The sequence below is a fragment of the Lissotriton vulgaris genome, chromosome 9 (assembly GCF_964263255.1).
Source record: "Lissotriton vulgaris chromosome 9, aLisVul1.2, whole genome shotgun sequence".
Lineage (NCBI taxonomy): Eukaryota > Metazoa > Chordata > Amphibia > Caudata > Salamandridae > Lissotriton > Lissotriton vulgaris.
The window spans coordinates 407142065-407154578 of NC_141697.1; positions in this window are offsets into that span (position 1 = coordinate 407142065).

A 12514-nucleotide genomic window follows, 5' to 3' on the forward strand; every position below is an offset into this window, starting at 1 on the left:
TAAATTATCTTTGTATTCGAAGTTGAAGCCAAATATTGTTAATTAGGAAGTATAAACATGAAATCTTGTTCTCTAAGAATAGTTCTACTTTAAGCAGATTACTCTGTGCCAAAAGTTCTATTTTGGAAAAAAAGTTCAAATTAATGGGTTTGTTTTGAAAAATGAAGGCCCAATTGCAGAGTTCAGGGAAGCTGTGTGAAATAAACAAAAGTTATTCTCAGGAGTGTCAGGAGAAAACATTAGATCATCTAGGCTTGCAAAGAAACCGTCTACCATGGTAGGTGAAATTGGAACCACTTCAGTTAGCAGATCAAAAGTGCAGAAGTGTGGATCATCGCCGTCAGCGTTTGATGCATTAGCAAAGTCCATAGTATATGGTACCTGTATGCCAGTAGATTCTCGTATCTCACCCTCAGTTAGACTTGCCGGTGAGACCTCAATGAATGCCATCATCAGAAAAAAAAAAAAAAAAATCATCAGAATTGGCAACTGTGGGGGCAACACGATGCATGAGCCGTTACTGGACTTAGCAAAGCGTCAACATCCGATGGCAGTACTGATAGAAGTGTAAGACAAATGTCCAACACCCATTCCTGTCCCCAAAGCAGGCATCGAAGAACAGGTAAGATGCAATCTTGCCAGATTGGTCTGAACCAAAGAAACCACGTTGTGTTCAAATCTCTTAAACGAGCCAAGCCAAGAATCTGTGAAATCATTTCATGATATATCATTGCAAGGAGGCATTGTTCCATGGTAGTTTCGGTGTTGCTTGTGACCGGACTTGCCATATCGGAGCAGAAGGAATAAAAATAGGATTCCTGCTACTAGTCCCAAGATGAGAGGCAGGCCGCCGAACACAGAGTGCACAAAATTAGGAAAAATGCAGAGGACTGCTTCGAATGGTGTTAACAGTCCCAAAAAAACTTTCTTAAATACATGTGCGATGCCGTTGGTATCAGACATGTTTAAGATTTGGCTTAACATTTCTGCGAAATGCACTGGGCAGTTTGTTGATAATAACAGATATATCTCTGCAGAAGACCTTGCTACTTGCAGATCATACGTTTCTCTAGACGATGTCAGTGGCACATTTTTTTGTAAAAGAATGTCTTTCATTCTGCTTAAAGTATCAAATTGTATAGAAGAGATATTCAGTGAAGGCCATATAGCCGTCTCCCTTTCTGTCTCTGTTTTTGGATACAATACAGTTACGAGATAAATTTTTCCTGGCAACATGCCACAACAGCTGTGATCATTCAACATAACGTAACTGCCATTGGATAGCTGCCTGAAAATCGGTATTATCTTAGGAGAGGGCGAGGCGTGCAGGTGGCATGAAAGGTTATTTGCAGAACCGTCACAGGCCCCGTGTAAATTAACTTCATTGCACAGAAGTGTACCACTTAGTGACTTTTTGCAATTATTGCCACTAAGGAAAACTTCATGTCCCCCATTCCAACACTTGTGTGTATATGGCAAAACCCAGGTCGACTTAATGTATTCTTTACCCAACCTTTCATACAGGCCTGCTGGTACATGCTCTAGACAATACTGAAACTGGAATGTCGTGACTGGAATTGAAATGGAGCCATGAATTATCCACTCAATCACAGGCTTCTCAGAAACTGTCAATTGTAATCCTTCGAGTTTTTCAATGCTCAGCATCGTATAGTCTGCTCCTCCTTGTGCCAAAGAGATTTCTTTATCTGTAAGGTTAAATACAGCAAACAATGACGTTGTATTGATTATATTCTGTGGCACATAGCCAGAACGCAGATTTTGCAACGCCCAGCCTAACAGCATGATAGAATGTAATTGAGACTGATCATGTTGTAACTTTAGTAAGTCTTGTTCTATGATGTCTATAGCAGATGACACAATGCTGTCCATTGAATATATTCTGGAGGACAGAGTCGTTAACCCATTGTCCACTACAGAAAGTGCGTTCTCCAAATTAATACGATCAATTTCCCGTATTTTTTCTGCAGTTTCTATTTGCGTCACTTTCCAAGCTTCGTTGTAAGCCACATATATACCGGCGTATAAGAAACGTTTTTGCCTTGGCTTGCAAGGTCCCATTAAGAAATCTCGTAAATCATTGCTTTCTTTAAGTGAAGACAATTGTTGTTTTATTTCTGGAAGTGTAGATTTCTGAAGCCATTCAAGGCAAAGCTTCCCTACACTGTAAGTAGTTACCATCCCTGGATGTTGTCTCTGGGAATATCTTGGATCTGGCCTATTCCATTTGAATCCTTGTGTTTTGTTCAGGAATCTTTCATGACAATTATTAGTGTCTGTTTGCCAGATTACCCACTTTTTCCAGTTAGGATCAGTTCTGTTCTGTTTTAATATATAAGTTACGTCTACCTCCTCATCCGAATCGTTATTACTATCAGGTGTAGGTTTTGGTAAAGACGGTTTATTTAAATCTTTTATCTTAGCTAAGCCAAGACAAGAGGTTTGTTGAACAGTGTCATTCAAAAACAAAATTTGTTCTTGTATAATGCAGGCTCTGAATAGTGCTTCTAAATCTTGTACCTGCCAATATTTTGTGCCCCAGACACTTTTTGTCTCCATGTTGTCTTCCCTAAAGTCAAAACCTAATGTAGACAGCTGAGCATAAAAGTTTACAGAATAAATTTGTTTAGTATTGGTCAACATTGTTTTCACACCTGTGTTATTTGTATTTTTAAAATATAACATTTCTGGATTTGTAACATTAAACTCTGAGAAATACGGAAATTTTACGAACTGCCTTTTGGCGGTGTTGGACAATGTTCCCATTGATTGTAATATAAAACATATCTAGGGCTTGCAGATCTATGCAAATAATGATGACCATAATGATTAAAACAATACATTTTTTCATAATCAGATGACCCTTCTAAGTATGATGTTCTGTAAATTTAGCTGATATTTCCAAATTTTTCATCATATTGTTAATAGTCTCAAAGTCCCAATCATCAGAAAATTCACTGGGTGCTACAAAGTCACTCAAATATACCTTAAATTGGTGTGGAAGCTTCAGAAGCTCAACCGGACTACAGATGTCATAATCAGTTCTGTCCCATGCTATACCACCAGGTATAGGAACGGCTGTGATGTTCACTGCTGACAGTCCTCTTTTTTCACAATGCGATGATTTGTAAGGTTTCAGGACCAAGTTGATTTTCTTACTTGCTGTGTCCATAGTACTGTATTTTCCATCAATCATCCTTCCCAAGCTCAATACCAGCACGAGCCAGAGCAGGAGGAAAAGTACACCCAATCCAATCCAAAATTTCACTCATGGTGAAACCAGATATGTTTTTTCTAGTAGATGAAGGAGTTCTGTTACTTTATCTTTGATAGTTTTGTTTTCTGGCTCATCTTCAGGTTCAATGGGATCCACAGAAAAGTTATCGTAGTTGATAAAGTAGCCAGAAGCAGTTCTGTCAATTGTTGGGATTGCATCAGGATTACTTGAAGTCACCGGAGCTGTCTCTTTCCTTGTCATATTTGTATACTCAGCTGGTACATCATTGTAGACAGGTGTTTCTTGACGAACTGTTATTTGGGGTTCCAGAGGTACAAGTTCCATGGCTTTGTTGCATAGTCCTTCTTTTTTTTACTGTTGGATTATCAAAGGTGACAAGTCTTTCAGTTTGAACCTCTTGGATTGTAGCAAGGTTTGGTTGTCTGCTACTTTTCGGGAGACCACTGGGCCTACTACTTATTATTGGCCACATGATTGTGGTTTGACCAAGTCGATAGATACAACTCTGTTCTCCCTTTTACCAGCAAGGGGCGGTAGTACTACTGATCTTGTTCCTTGGACGGCCAAGACCGGTACTGCTTTTCTGTAAGACGGCCCAAATTCCTTCTTCACCACAATTTTCTCCCTGACCAGATCCCCAATTTTTGGAATACAGACGGGTCTTGCTGGGACAGGTGGTTTTTCTCCAGTAGGCATTTGTTTCTGTTTGGTATTACTCAGACTTCTTCTTGTTTCATTTAAGTCCTGTAAAACAGTCAAACAATCTTTGACATCAAAGGGTTTTTGTTTCACCACTGAAGTCTGACTATCGAGGTATTCGATTATCATTCTAGTACCAAACATTAATTCATACGGAGTGACTCAAGTTCAAGTTCAGGGATTTGTATAGCGCACTACTCACCCAGAAGGTCTCAAGGCGCTTGGGGAGGGGGGTTCATTTTATGTCGAATAGCCTGGTTTTGAGTTCTTTTCTGAAGGAGATGTGGTTTTGAGTAAGGCGGAGGAGAGTGGGGAGTGAGTTCCAGGTCTTGGCCGCCAGGAAGGAGAAGGTTCTGCCATCCATGGTGGATTTTCGGATGCGTGGGACTGCGGCGAGGGCTTGATTGGACGATCTTAGTTGGCGAGTGGGTGTGTAGAAGGACAGTCGAGTGTTGAGGCATTCGGGTCCTAGTTTGTAGAGGGCCTTGTGTGCATGGGTGAGAAGACGGAACGTAATTCTCTTGTTGACGGGAAGCCAGTGAAGGTCTTTTAGGTGTCTGGTGATGTGATCTTGGCGAGGGATGTCCAATATGAGTCTCGCTGATGCGTTTTGGATGCGTTGGAGTTTTTTCTGTAATTTTGCTGTGATTCCGGCGTATAGTGTGTTACCATAATCCAGTCGATTCGTGACCAGTGCGTGGGTGACAGTCTTTCTTGTCCCGAGGGGGATCCAGCGGAAGATCTTTTTGAGAATACGAAGTACGTTGAAGCAAGAGGATGAGACGGTGTTGACTTGTCTGGTAATCGAGAGGGAGGAGTCTAGGATGAAGCCTAGGTTACGTGCGTGGTCTGTGGGTATGGGTGATGTGCCCAGGGCCGATGGCCACCATGAGTCGTCCCAGGCCGAGGAGGATGATCCTAGGATGAGGACTTCTGTTTTGTCTGAGTTAAGTTTTAGGCGGCTATGTTTCATCCATTCGGCTACTTCTTTCATGCCTTCGTGAAGATTGGTTTTGGCGGTGTTAGGGTCTTTGGTGAGGGAAAGGATTAACTGGGTGTCGTCGGCGTGAGAGATGATGTTAAGGTTGTGTTGGCGCGCGATGGATGCGAGTGGGCTCATGTAAACGTTGAAGAGGGTGGGACTGAGTGATGATCCTTGTGGTATGCCACAGATGACTTCAGTTGCCTCTGAGATGAATGGGGGAAGTCGGACTCTTTGAGTTCTCCCGGCGAGGAATGGGATGATCCTGCCCAAGGCTTTTCCTTGTATGCCGATGTTGCTTAGGCGTTGTATAAGGGAGCTATGGCAGACTGTGTCGAAAGCGGCGGAGAGGTCAAGTAGAATGAGGGCCGCTGTTTCTCCGTTGTCCAGTAGTGTTCGGATGTCGTCTGTCGCTGCAATGAGGGCGGTTTCGGTGCTGTGTTTGGCTCGAAATCCGGACTGAGAGGGATCGAGGGAGTTGTTGGATTCAAGGAAGGAGGCGAGCTGGCTGTTGACAGCTTTCTCAATGACTTTGGTGGTGAGAGGGAGGAGGGATATGGGTCGGTAGTTTTTAAGTTCAGAGGGGTCTGCTGTGGGTTGCTTCAAGAGGGCGCTCAGTTCGGCGTGTTTCCAGCTTTCTGGGAAGGTAGCAGAGTTGAACGAGCAGTTGATGACATCATGGAGATGGGGTGCGATGATGAAGTCAGCTTTGTTGAAGATGTGGTGGGGGCAGGGGTCGGTTGGCGAGCCAGAGTGGATTGAGTTCATTAGGCGGATGGTGTCTTCAGTGGTGATTGGGTTCCAGGCGCTGAGGTTGTTAGTTGGCGGTGTAGGATCTGAGGGGGGTGGGGAGGATTGTTCGCAGGGAGTGTTCTCGAAGCTGTTGTGAATGTCGGCAATTTTGTTGTAGAAGAAGGATGGACACTTGTTAGTTGTTTGACCCACCCATCACCCAAACCTAATACCTTAGCTGTCATGGATTGCTTTATGTCACAGTTTTTTCTTTCCACTACTGCATTACCCTCAGGATGAAAGGGACTAGAATATCGCAATGCAACGCCCAAGCTAACCATGGCCTCCTTGTAAGCTCGAGAGCTAAACGCAGGACCCTGGTCAGAATGTAGTGTGCCAATTGCGTATGTGCCGATAAAGACTCTCAAATCCTTTATAACAGTTCTGGCGTCAGCCGAGCCCTGCGGCCATAACCAAATATATCTTGTCCTAGTAGATGTGGGGCTATATTCGTCCATTCTGACGTTTGCAGGTAGATAGCCTAATGCTGTCTAGCAATGGTTTCTGAACTGGGCTGGCTATGCTGTAGTCAGGTATCTGGTGGCGTTCGCTGCTGCGATCTCTGTTGCAGTTAGGGCAATAAATTGCAAAATTGTACACGTCAACTCCTATTCCCGGCCACCAGGACATCTTTTCTAATTCTATTAGAGATTTCAAGATCCCTTGATGTCACAGACCCTCTCCCATATGTGCTTCCTGAACCAAGTAAGCCCTCCGTTTCCTGTTTGGAATTACTCTGTCCCCCACTCCAGGGATTTGAGCAAAGGAACGGAGTATGCATCAATTATGTATGTATTACCGAGTGGATAGTTTAGAGGTAACGCTGTATAATCTCCTTCTATTGAGGCTTTTACTGCTAATAGCGTTTCATCATCTATTACTTTTTTTGAGCGTTTGATTGTAGCTACGGAAGCCGTTTGCACAGCTGCCATTGCGGCTTCATCAGCCAATGAATACCCTGCAACGTGAACGCCATCACGCTGATGACTCAGTGTCTGTATCACGTGAGTCTTTCGTAGTTCTTTTTGTAAAAGAACTACTTGTTCCCAAAGTGTTCATGCTTGATTGTTCCACCTTTTGCATTTTTTAACCTGTTTCTAACCAAGTTCTGCAAATGTTTTTTGTAAGATTCAACGCAGAAATATGAATCGCACACTATTAGTGTGGGGAATTCGCGATCGCTATTTTCAAGCGCCATCTTGAAAGCCTGTAGTTCAGCTCGCTGAGCTGTACATTCTCCGAGTGATTGAGTTTTAGTGACCAAAGGTCTGAATTTACCTTCGCGCCAGCGACCTTTAACAATCGCGCACGCAGCACTATAGGCTTGTTTACCCCCAATTGCGGGCTGTGCTGATCCGTCTGTATATATTATATATCCGTAATGTTCTAGAGGCAGAATTTCGGTTGGCAGAGGACATTCATGTTCGTATTTGAGAAATTCTTGTGTTTTCAAGCTGGGGTCAAAAACGTATTCAACGTCTGTTGCAGCAAGAGAGTTAACCCATTGTATCCATCTTGGATGTAAAGCTTTAGCATTTGGGATGCTTGCCTTTGTCACTGCCTCTAAGGCAGGTACAGGTGTAATGATCATTATGCGTTTATCCTGTGCGAGAGCTCTCTCTTTTGCTACTGCAGTTTGAACCGCTGTCAGAATTTTCTCAGTAGAAGTGAACTTCATTTCAGCTTGTGTATACAAGTGTGATTTGTATGCTATTGGTACCGTTTCTCCCTCATTAAAGGTCAGGTACGTGAATCCGCATCTCCCTGGGATGACTCGGATCACAAGATTGCGAATATTTTCACGTGTCTGTAACAGTTTTTTAGCTAACATGTCTGTTTGGACTGAACGGAAAATTTCCATATGTGTTTGAGTCCAATTAGTCAGTTTGAAATCAGGTTTGATTCATTTGTAGGGAGGTTTAACCCTCTCTGCGTAGTTTAGAACATAAGTTCTTCCAAAATTCAGGAAACTAGAATTGACTGTAGGTTTTTCAGTGTTTTTGGAGGTTGGAGCAGCGCACATTTCTCTAAGAAGTTTGCTGCCAGGCTTTTGCCTTCACTTGATAACTCGTAACCTAAAAATAGGACATTGAGGTGGGCAATTCGTGATTTCTTAAAGTTGAATTTAAACCTATCAGAAGCAAACCCAAGTATTATGGTGTTTACTCTTTTCGAGTGCCTGTACAAATCGTCATCTGTAAGATAGATGTCATCGACATATGATAATGCCTCATCATCATGCATTTGTAGTATTTCTGCTACTCTAGCTGAAAACAACCCCGGACCAGTGGCGGCTGTTGACATTTGCAAGTGGTAGGGCGTAAAAGTTGTTGATGAGTGTTGTGTCACGAGAATTTTGAAAATAAGTGAGAAAATAGTGCATTTTAAAGTACATTTGAGGAAGCAAGATGGTTTATAAAGCAATTGTGACAGTGTAGACTTGCAATATTGAAACATTAAAAATACTCCATACTTACAGAATTAAAATTTCTTAATTACTGATCGCAATGGCAGGTTACATACAACATTACAGCAACAACAGAATATTTAAGACATCGGCGACAGCAAGTGCGAATAATAACAAACTTTAGGAGTACAAGAGAGCCAAATAAATCACGAGAGGCAGTTCTGCTGAGGAGTGTGCACTTAGTGACACGTAATAATGGTGACAGCGGAGACTTGCTGTGGTGATAGAGTGATTATGCCGCTGTAGTATATTGATTCACTGCGTGAATCCGTAAATATTGTAACACAGAGGATCTCTGTGTTAACCTAATCCATACAGTCTAAATTAGGGGCACAGAGTCGCTGTTTTAACTGGGGGTGCCTCGACAACCACAGCAGAAGACCGTAGATTTACTTTGATTCTCACCTCTTGAACCTCATAGTTATTTTTTAAAGTTTGGTCTTATTTTAATCATTACGTCGTTAAATTCCGCTTCCCTTGTCTAATTTCTTTAGGGAATGTTATCTGTATATTTTCTTACCTTTAATATTGTTTTAGTGTTCCTAAAATACTTCCCATTTTCTCGGAGAGAAGCCTATTACTTTGAGCCACAGTCATCAGTGATATGCTCATTACTACTAACTAAAACATTCACTTGTTCTTCAGACATTAGATTTCCTAAAATGATGAGAGCCCATCCCTGGCTTCTCCCTAATTAACAATCCAGTTTCCTACCAATAAGTAAAGCTGCAGTGCTGTGCTGAAGTATGTCTTGACTAGAAGAGCTTTCTTTTGTAGCATATGCTGTCTTAAAGTGAGCCGGAAAATGATAAGGACTCCTAAAACTCAGACAAACACACCAAAGTACTAGGAGATGTATGTGGTTTATATAGTAGAAACTTGCTCCTATGCTCCCATCACTTGAACACCTACAACGAGGTAACAGCCTTTTATTATACATCTCCCCATTACCTTATAGCTAGGTTTCTACTATATAAATTGTAAAGTTGGGCACAAGGCCCGCATGATGGAAAGTAATAGTGACACAGACACGATGGGGTACTGGGTGCAACTGGCCCAGAGCACGTGCGCTCGGCCACTTTTATTCAAGAAGCTTCACCTGACCGATGACGTCTGTGGTGGGTGGGTGTCCAGTGTAAGTTCACACTGTAAAACACTACACGGCTGACTCCACGTCACTACATCCCTCCCAAACTTGGTGAAAAATCAAAACCCCAGAAAAAGTCCAAAAAACATGTGGGAGGAAAATGAAACACAAAACAAAATACAATAGCTGAAACTTCCGCTACGTCCCTTTGTCTGCTTGCAGAATAGCTAAGTTGGCAAACAGCAGCTCGGACTACCAGTTTACATTGGCGCAGTTCAGGAGTGCTCAGCGGGTCAAGTTCAAGTTCAAGTAAAGAATTTATATAGCGCACTACATACCCAGAGGGTCTCAAGGCGCTTAAGAAGGGGAGGAGGATTACTTGTCAAATATCCACGTTTTAAGTTGCTTTCTGAATGCTAGGTGGTTCTGGGTAAGGCGAAGGTGAGTGGGGAGTGAGTTCCACGTTCTAGCGGCCAGGTATGAGAAGGATCTGCCTCCCATGGTGGTCTTGTTGATGCGAGGTACAGTGGCGAGGGCTTGGCTGGAAGAGCGAAGTTGGCGGGAGGGGGTGTAGAAGGACAGTCGAGAGTTGAGGCATTCTGGTCCGATGTCGTAGAGTGATTTGTGTGCGTGGGTTAGTAGTCGGAAAGTGATTCTCTTATTGACGGGTAGCCAGTGGAGGTCTTTCAGGTGACCAGAGATGTGTTCGTTGCGTGGGATGTCTAATATGATTCTGGCTGAGGCGTTTTGGATTCGTTGGAGTTTCTTCTGGAGTTTAGCGGTGGTACCTGCGTAGAGGGTGTTTCCGTAGTCCAGTCGGCTCGTGACCAGAGCATGGGTGACAGTTTTCCTGGTTTCGGTGGGGATTCAGCTAAATGTTTTTTTGAGCATGCGAAGAATGTTGAAGCAGGATGACGATACAGCGCTGACTTGTCTGTTCATTGAGAGTGAAGAATCCAGGATGACGCCTAGGTTCCGTGCGTGGTCTGTCGGGATGGGTGCTTTTCCAAGGGCTTCCGGCCACCAAGAGTCATCCCATGCAGAGGGGGATGTGCCTAAGATGAGGACTTCTGTTTTATCTGAGTTCAGTTTCAGACAGCTGTGTTTCATCCATTCGGCAACTTCTTTCATTCCTTCGTGTAGGTTAGTTTTGGCGGTGTTGGGGTCATTGGTGAGAGAAAGGATTAGTTGAGTGTCATCCGCGTAAGAGATGATGTTGAGGTTGTGTTGGTGGGCGATGGCCGCGAGGGGGCTCATGTATACGTTGAAGAGGGTGGGGCTGAGTGAGGTCCCTTGGGGTACGCCACAGATGACTTCAGTGGCCTCGGACTTGAATGGTGGAAGGCGGACTCTCTGGGTTCTTCCGGTGAGGAACGAGGTGATCCATTCAAGTGCTTTTCCTTGTATTCCGATGTTACTGAGGCGTTGTAAAAGGATGTTGTGGCAGACTGTGTCGAAAGCTGCAGATAGGTCGAGGAGGATGAGGGCGACTATGTCTCCATTGTCCAGTAGAGTTCGAATGTCGTCTGTTGCTGCGATGAGGGCGGTCTCAGTGCTGTGTTTTGCTCGGAAGCCAGATTGTGAGGAGTCGAGGGATTTGTTGGCTTCGAGGAAAGCGGCGAGTTGGTTGTTGACAGCTTTCTCGATGACTTTGGCCGGGAATGGAAGGAGTGAAATGGGGCGGTAATTTTTGAGTTCGGTGGGGTCCGCTGTGGGTTTTTTTAGAAGGGCGGTGAGTTCCGCGTGTTTCCAGTTTTCCGGGAAGGTGGCGGAGTTGAAGGAGCAGTTGATGACGTCTCGGAGGTGCGGTGCTATGATGGAGTCTGCTTTGTTGAAGATGTGGTGAGGACATGGGTCTGTGGGGGATCCTGAGGGGATGGAGTTCATGACTGGATGGAGAGTGTTCAGCAGATGGTTGGGTGGGTTGGTCTCCGGGTTGGTTGTCGAAGCTGTTGTGGATATCTGCAATCTTGTTGTGGAAGAATGAGGCTAGGGAGTCGCAGAGGGCTTGAGAGGGGGTGATGTCGTTGGAGTTGGCCGAGGGATTGGAAAATTCCTTGACGATGTTGAAAAGTTCCTTGCTGTTGTTGGCGTTGTTGTCAAGTCGATCTTTGAATGCTGTTTTCTTAGCCTTTCGGATAAGTTGGTGGTGAGTGCGGGTGGTGTTTTTGAAGGCGTCCTTGTTGCTAGTGGTTGGGTCTTTTTTCCAGGCCTTTTCAAGGGAGCGGCAGTGTTTCTTGGACTTCTTAAGATCATCGTTGAACCATGAGGCCTTCTTGTTGCCAGGTTTGCTTTGGCGTTTTTTCAATGGTGCTAAGGTGTCGGCGGTGTTGGATAACCATAGGGTGAAGTTGGCGGCGGCTTGGTCTGGGTTAGAGGAGTGGGCTGGGGTGTTTAGAAGGAGCGATGAGGAGATTTGGTCGGTGGTGATTTTGTTCCAGTTTCTTTGCAGAGTTGGTTGGAGGTGGTTGATGGGTTTTGGCTTGTTGTAGGTGAAGTGAGCGCAGCTGTGGTCAGTCCAGAGGAGATCCGTAGTGAGGCTGAAGGAGACATGATTGCTGGAGGTGAAGATGGGGTCGAGTGTGTGACCTGCGATGTGGGTGGGAGAAGTGACCAGTTGTTTAAGTCCGAGGTTGGCAAGGTTGTCCAAGAGGGTGGTGGTGTTGCGGTCGTTGATCTTTTCAAGGTGAAAGTTGAGGTCTCCCAGAAGGATGTAATCTTTGGAGGGAAGCGCGTGAGGAGTGATGAAGTCCGTGATGTCTTCCCCAAATTTTGCGCGGGGTCCTGGTGGTCTGTAGAGGAGGGTGCCTCTGAGTGTGGTCTTGGGGTCGATGTGGATCTGGAAGTGAAGGTGTTCGGAGTTGGCGAGGTTGGCGTCAGAGCTGGTTGAGATGCGGATTGATTTCTTATGGACGATAGCGATTCCTCCTCCTGTGTGGTCGGTACGGTCTTTGCGTGTATTCTTATAGTCTTCAGGGATGGCAATGGTGATGTCTGGGGCGGAGGAAGCGTTCATCCATGTTTCTGTTAGGAAGGCGACGTCCGGAGAGATGGTGTCTAGTAGATTCCATAGGTCAATGGCGTGTCTGTGGACCGAGCGGGTGTTGAGAAGGATGCACTGTAGGTGGTTGGGTTCGGGAATCTGTGGTGTGGTTGTAGCGAAGATGTTGTCGGTGCCGTTGAATTTGCAGGAGTAGCAGGAGAAGGGTCCATGGGTGTGTCCAGGAGCGG